The following is a 7,962-nucleotide window of genomic DNA, read 5'->3' as shown; positions in this document are numbered from 1 at the left end:
AAACAGTCTTAAAAATTACACCATAAAAGAAATAATAGTTGTTATAAGGAAACATTTTCACAATTTTAGACAAAAGAAAAAATTCTTTACAATCATGTCTAAAAGAAATTATAAAATAATTTTTAAAATTTTATTTAAAAAATAAGAAAAAATAGAAAAGGAATACAAAATAAAATGTATATGTATATATACAGATGCATACATACATATATATATATGTGTGTGTGTGTGTATATATATATATATATATATATATTAGTAGAAGAAATTATCTTCATGAATGTCCATCTTTTCTTTGTTTCCTTATAAATTATTCTTTGGTTCTATGCTGCTCACCTTTTTAAGCTTTATTCTTTTTTGTGCCCTTTCATTCCCCCATCACCCCCAAGCAGACTACAGTTAAGAAAGGATATATTCATGTAGTTATATGTAGATATACACATACACATACATACACACTTATCATTTCTGTCCCTACTGACTCTGCTTTAATTCTACTCCTTAATTTGCCTTGCTATTACTTAAACTTCCCCTACCCATGGTTTTCTCCCTTGTTTTCCCTTACCCTTTGCTTCTCCATCCGCTCATCCCTCCCCCCCTTATTTCTTTATAAATTTTGGAGGGTGCTATATCTTTTATAGTATATATGTGGTATTGTCTATTTAACCATTTCCCGATGTAAGTAGGTTTTCACAACTATAAACCCTCCTCTCCCTGCTAATGTCTCTTTGTCTATTCTTCCTCTGCAGCTCATTTGTAAAACATGATTTGCTATTTTTACCTTAATCCTGCCCCAATCTTTCTTTTGAGCTACTCTATTGTTGATGTCACTCTTAAACATATGCTATACATTTCCCATGTTAAAAAAAAAAAACAAAAAAAAAAGTTTGTCTATTTTGAGCTCCTTAAAACTGATCTTTGATTATTGGTTTTTATATGTTAAATTTTCTATTACATTTGAATCCTGAGAATTTGGAAATTCATTGAATATCCATTTTTTCTCATTAAATATTGTAATCTTGCTGTATATAACATTTTTGGCCATAGGCTGAATTATTTTGATTGTCAGTAGATAAGATTTCATGATCTGCAGTCTTTTAATGTAGTAGTTCCTGTATAATTCTAATTGTAGTTTCAGTATATTTTAATTGGTTTTTCCTTGTTTTCCTGTAAAATTTTCTCTTTCATGTGGGGGTTTCAAAATTTGACAATAATATTTCTATATATTTTTCACAAGGGATCACATTGAGGGGGTAACCAGTAGAAGTTTTTCTTTTTCTCCTTTCCCCTCATGTTCTATTACTCCAGGACAATTTTCTTGAATTGTTTCTTGTATTATTGTGTCAAGATTATTTTTTTGGTCACAACTTTCAGGCAGTCCAATTAGTCTTATATTTTCTCTTTTTGATCTGTTCTCCAGATCTGTTGTTTTTCTTATATTTCACATTCTATTCTATTTTTTCTTTCCTTATAATGTTTTGTTATTTCTTGGTCTCTCATTACTTCACTGGCTTCCTCTTGTCCAATTCTAATTTTTAAAAACTTAATTTCATCTTTGGGATTCTGTTTCTCGTTTTCTAGTTGGCTAATTTTCTTCGTAATCTTATTGTGTTTCTTGGATGGTTTTTATTTTTTATTTTTTTAGTTTTTAACTCAATGACTCTCAATTAATTTTTAAATTCTTGTTTGAGTTCTATAAATTCTCTCTCTTCTATAAATTCATGTTACTCTTTGGGATAAAAGCTTTTTTTCATTTCAATGTCCTCATGTGAAGATGAACTCTGGGTCTTCCCTGTTCCCATAGTAAGTTTCTATAGTGAGGTTCTTTCTTCTTTGCCAGTTCATGGTTGTTTTTTTTTCTTTTAAATAAAAGGTATTAGTGTAAGCATCTTTAATCCTGGGATGAGAGGGGATGGTGCCTCAACTTTCACTTCAGCTTTTCCTTACTGACCTAGGAAGCCCTGGAATAATTTAAAAAAAAAGAAAAAAAGTAATTCAATCAAATTCAATGAGAATGACTAATAAGATTTTGCAGAGTTCAAAACCAGTCTGTTTAGAACTAGAATTGTGGAGCTGGATCAAGAGTTATCTATATGGCTTAATTTATGTCAGTTCCTGGAACTCAGGGACTTTGTCTTCCTTCAAGATGGCATGGTGTCTTATTGTCCTACTTACGATTATCACCAATTGCTGATCTACTGCTACATCTCAGCAAGAAAGCCTAGGAAGCCTGTGAACAGCATCATGCTCTAGACCAGTCTGGCCCACAAATCCTAATCTAGCAATTCACCACATAGAAGAGATCCTGTGGCTTTACTGTTATTAACAAAACTGTTGTCCAACTGGTCCTACTAAAGCTGGAAATCCAGCCTCAATGGATCTATTAGGTATCCCAAGCAAAGTCAAGATATGCCAGGTGTATCAAAGCACCACCTTAATCTCGATCATGATCTGCCATCAAATCTTGGTAGTGATAGCTGAAATCCCTTCTCCCAAATCCACTATTAGAGGAGCATCCTTGATCTCTAACTCAAAAGATTAACTTGCTAATATTGTTCAAGATTCACCTTGCATAGAACATGCAATTAATTCAATTACAAATACATTTCAGAACACACGCCCCAATGTGGTATAATGCAGAAAACCCTGATCCTAACCACAAAAATAGACTCTCAGAGCCCAGGCCCCCCAGTTACCTGAGGTCTTTCCTGTCAGCCTGTTTGTCAGGTTGGATTTTCCAGTACAGTAGGGTTCAATGATAGCTACCACCACCATCCCTGGGTTGGCCATGGGATTTAGTATCTGTTGGGTATGTGAGCTTATCATCAGTTCTTCATTAATGTTTTCTATGATACATTTAGGGGCCTCCTTGACTATTGCTCCAATGCAGATACTCTATGAATATTTACTCTTGGAAACATCCTAGAGCATCATAGCATCCTTTATTGTGTCAAACATGAAAGGCAGACTGCCTTCTGTATCAACCCTGCCCTCGCATAATATAGTTCTCACTAGATACTGAGGGCCGTGCAACAAGACTTTTGTCATTTCTCTAGAATTTGAAATGGTCAACACCTGCATGTTCTGGGTCAGGAAAGCACAAGAGAAAATGTACCGTCCCTAACATGGAGCTTATTGAGGCCATTTGGCAAGGTGGATATAGGGTTGGGCCTGGAATTGGGAGAAGCTGGACTTATGTCTTCTTAGCTACACAGCTCCGTGAGTAACCACAGACCTAATGTTTCTGCACATCAGATTCCTCATCTCTGCACTGGGCACAATAGCAAAGTGCCAGCTTCACTGGGTTCTTGTGCAGCTTAAATAAAATAATTCCTCTTTAAAGGTAATTTAGATGCTAGCCAGTGTTATTCCTTTCTTTCTTTCCCTATTCATTTTAAAAAAAAGATTTAGTTTGGACTCCTCCAAACGTATTTGTTCCATCTGTTCTTTGCCTCCTGGACCACTGTCTTGTGCTGATGAGCACAGGCTGACAATAGATTATCAACTGGACAAGCAAATGACAGATTACTCTGGTACCTTTGCTAGGAAAATTCTATAGACCATGGACCTATGGGATCATGAAGAATCAGACATGAATGAACAATTGAAAACAACTCCTGATAGTAATTTCCCCAAGTGAAGTCCAACCTTTGGTTAGGAACCAAGCCCAGCATTCTCCCAGCAGCCGGCTGAACAGCAGGGAGCCCACAGAGCCCAAGGAGACTCAGAAGAAGGATCATTCCTGCTGCCCATGCCCCAATCCCCACCCAGGAAGGAGCAGGGCCCTCCTGGAAGACAACCACACAGAATTGGGGGTGAAGAGGATGGGCTAGCACTGCCTCTACATTTATCCCCAGGTGGACAGCTACATCTCACCTGGAGTATTATGGGAATTCACCCTCCCCTGCTTGTGAGCAGTTTCCTTCCCAGATGATGTAGGCTCAGGGATATAGCAGGCGGGAGCTCTGAAAGGGTGTTCGTGAATCTAGGGCAGCTTGTAGTTAAGTACCTACTCGGTGTGAGATGGTGGTTCTTTAAGCACACCCTTGATGTAATGTAATAATGTAGTCAATCTACTTGGTGGATACTTAGGGTAATGTGGTGATGTTTGTTCTACAACGGCACATGCCCAGTGTGGTGTGCTGATGTAGTCCTGCTGGGGTATTTAAGGGAGTCCTAGACACAGACGGCGCTCTCAGCCACGGAAGACTTCAGGCTCCAGACTCCATCTTGGACCAGCAACGTGGCGACTCTCCTGCCTCCTTCACTTCTCCACCTAAAGACCAAGGAGTTGGGCTGGTGTTGAGGACCTCTAGAGAGCTAGCCCGGACTTTACACAGGGATGCTGGCAAACTTAAACAGATTCTTCCTTCTCCCAGCAAGAACAAATGCCATTGTCCCTAGTGACAGAGGCTTTGCAAGCTTGAAATCCAGTTCTAGTGTGGAAGTTCCCTCCACTAGGCTGAGAGTCACTTCTAAGTCACTCAAGAAATCCGGTCACCCCATTCCCTGTCTGCACCCACATCATTTCATCTTCATTTTTACCAATGAAAAAAGATACAGAAAAGATAAAACTTGCCCATAACCCTCACCTGTGTCCCGAGGCGCCAAGCCAAACTCTCTCAAAGTTTCCTCTTCCTCTTCCTCTCAGCTCTTCTCTTCTCCCCTTTTTCTGTGGCTTTTCAAAAGCTTTCTCTTACTTAGATTAAGGAGAAGGGGCGGATGGACAAAAAAAAGCGCATCTTGCTGCTGCTGCCTCCTCAGCCTAGAACGGGCGGCGAAAGCAGATCTGGGGCTTTCAGGAGGGAGGCGAGTGCCCAAGTCTCCCCGGGGTACCAGGGCTTCCGCACGGGGATATTCTAAAGCCAGCCCCCCGAAATCTTTGTTCCTGGCGGGAGAAAGGGAGCCCAGGGCCTCGCAGGGCAGATTTTCCCGGCAGATCGCGAGGTTCGCGAAACGTCCCTGGCCGCCCGCCCTTAAATCAGTGGTAATGGACCCCAATCTGTTTTCTGCGGGCATTTAATCTCATGCCATAACATAACACACCAGGGCCACGAGGTGGCGCCAAAGCGCGCCGAGTGCCGGGACTGGAGTCAGGTGTTCCTGACTCTAAATAAGGTCTCGGACCTTTACCGGCAGTGGATCCTGGTCAAGTCACTCACCCCCGCTTGTGATATTGTGTAGAGAGAGAAAGAGAGAGGTGGGAGGGAGGGAAAGAGAGAATGAGAGAAGACTGAGAGGAGAGAGAAAGAGAGAAAGAAAATGAGAGAAGAGAAGACTGAGAAGAAAGAGAGAGACAGACAGAAGAAGGAAGGGAGAGAGGAGGAAGGGACATAGAGGAGAAGGGAGGGAGATGTCATTTTGGTATAGGTTCTCATATGAGTAATTATAACCTCAGCCTCCAGTTAAACCCCCGGATCTTTTGTTTCAGTTGTATATAAAAGGGGCACAGGAATCTGAATTGGTGGAGAAAAGCTGGGCACTTGCATAAGGAACAGGTGATTCTAGAGACTTTTGGGGGAAAAGTCACATGATCAGATTACCATTTTAAAGAATGAGAAAAAGTACTTTGGAAGCTATAATTGTGTATTGGAAAGCAGCTTCTCAAAATTTACCCAACTTCCACTTGCATCATTGTTTGCCAGTCCTTTCAGTCAGATCTGACTCTTTGTGACCCCCAAATGGGATTTTCTTGGCTTTCTTTACCTTTACACTAGAATGATTTGCCATTTTCTTCTCCAGCTCATTTTACAGATGAGGCAATTGAGGTAAACAGGGTGAAATGATTCACCCAGAGTTACAACTAGTTAGTATCTGAGGCCAATTTTCAATTCAAGAAGATGAATCTTCATGGCTTCAGCTTTCTATTCACTGTATCACCTAATTTCCCGAAGAAAACATTTAATATGGTTATTCTTCATCCTCTTCCCTTGTGTACAGGGGCCAGTTTTTCTTCATAATTGTGTGGCTGAGCCTGTGGACTTTCTGACTACTTTTATGCTTATTAACTTCCTCAGGAAAGGACCATCAAAATTTTGGAAAACTCAACTGCCTCAGAAAACTTCCATGGGACAACACTTACATTATCTTCTATCCTGGTCACGTTGCTCAGCCTTCTAGGCCTTTTTTGAAGTTCCAACACAATGTTCAAATCTTTTACCTTGGAGGAACTCAAATATGCAGGTTATACCCTGGCCCAGGCCAGTGTTACCTGTTTGTCAGATTCTTGTCATATGGAGGCTTTCCCAGTTATATTTAGGGAGCTTTTTCTTCACTTCTTTGGTACTTGTATCCCAATTCTGGTAACTTGGAAAAAGCTATCTAGGATCTGAGACCAACATGTCATTAGTCCACAGTTTGCCACTCTGATCCAGGGAAACTCAATATTCTCATAAATATCCAGGGCAACTGAGACAACTTTACATTGGTTTCATAGAAAATATAATTCTGACCTGAGTACTAAGGAGAATGCTGGTAAGAAGAAGCATGTGACAGGATTCATTAGGCAGTCATTAGCAGACAATTAGGAAGAAGGAGGAACCAGATTGGAAATGAGAGCTCTTCCCTTCTTAAATTCCCTGTGTTCTGATCTTACCCCAGGAGGAGCACCCTTCATGTGGGTTTTAGAGATGATGGATTATAAGAGCTTCAGGAAGGAGACAGATTCTGTTGGCATTTGATTGGTCTGTCAAGTGAGACTAAATGACAACACTCATTCCTTCTTCCCTATGCCAATCAAGCAGATGGAAATTACCACAAAGCCAGATCTCCAGATGAAACACAGGACAATTACTGCTTGGATCCTTTTGTCCAATGGAAGGAAGGAGAAAGGAGTGGAAGAGAGACAAGCTTTTTGTTTTTCAAGGGCTGCTAAAGTGGCCAACAACTATACTTTGTTCTCTTAATTGTTTCCCCCTTAAATTCTTTTTTGCCTTTTCATCTGATAAAAATAGCATCTCTTAAAATCCACTAGAGCTAAATGGTTTTATTTCCTGGTTCAGACTGATGGTGATAGAACACAGAAAGTTTTCCTTTGGAAAGACAGAAAACAGTGGACCTATTCATGAGAAGGTGAAGTCTGGGAGAGTAAGGGCCCTGAATCCATTCAGACCAGGAAAAAAAAATTGAAGATGATCTTTATTCCTTAGGTTTAATAAATCCATAAAGGATTAGCAGAGATAAAAGTCCAGGTGAAATGAAGCCTAAGTGTGAAGACCATGTTAGCACCCTGGATACTTTAGAATCAGCAGGAGTCAGGATAAGCAAAAGTCCTTAATCTTTATTCTTTGTTGAAGGGAAAGGAGAGAGAGTGAACACAGGAAATCTCCTCTTTCTTCTACCGCCTGGAGTCACACTTGCTTGTCCTAGTCCACCCCTTTTATCCCTCCTCCCAATCTCCTTATATACCAACCGATTGAGCTAGCACAGAATGGTGGGGGGGTGGGGCATTTTCCAAGCAAATGCTAACAGAGTATTGTCCAATTGGTAATTAGCCTTAAGGGCTTGCTTGTCTGAACCTCAGTGCATGAACTCAAGAGTTTCAGCCCTTTACACCTAAGGAACTTAATATTGAGATTATGTTAATTGGCATTTTCTGCTGTTTTACTTTTGAAGTTCTGGAGCTACAGGGTACTGAGTCTGTGGGTATTTGGGATGGTTAAGGGGGAAGGAATTTCAGCTTTCCCCTTGGTGCCTTAAAGATTTCTAGTATCAAACCCCATTCCCTGCCAAATCTGAGAAGTGAGGCTTCACCCAGAACCATGATCATTAGTTTACATGAGCCAGATGAGGAAATTGAGGTAAACATTTTCATATGTATGGGCTACTATCAAAGGGGGAAGATGTCATCCAAGCCATTTATCATGTTGAAAATGAGAATCTGCTTTGGATCTCTCCCCTCTTTTTCTCTCCCTTCCTCTTTCTCTCCTTTCCTACCTCCCTCTCTACTCCTCTGTCTTTCTG

The 7,962-nt window shown here is 40.4% G+C and overlaps 1 long non-coding RNA gene across 1 annotated transcript in view; it reads right to left on the bottom strand.

The window, feature by feature from the left end:
* Positions 1–236: 236 nt before the first annotated feature.
* LOC127563511 (uncharacterized) overlaps positions 237–7,962 on the bottom strand; it is a 123,045-nt gene continuing 115,319 nt past the window's right edge. The window contains exons 2-3 of the long non-coding RNA XR_007953984.1: positions 4,593–4,880; positions 237–1,961 (exon numbers count right to left, since the gene is read on the bottom strand). This is a non-coding gene — a long non-coding RNA (uncharacterized LOC127563511). The remainder of the gene's footprint in view (positions 1,962–4,592; positions 4,881–7,962) is intronic.

This window comes from Antechinus flavipes, chromosome 4, assembly GCF_016432865.1.
Source record: "Antechinus flavipes isolate AdamAnt ecotype Samford, QLD, Australia chromosome 4, AdamAnt_v2, whole genome shotgun sequence".
NCBI lineage: Eukaryota > Metazoa > Chordata > Mammalia > Dasyuromorphia > Dasyuridae > Antechinus > Antechinus flavipes.
This window is presented reverse-complemented; position numbering and strand designations above follow the sequence as displayed.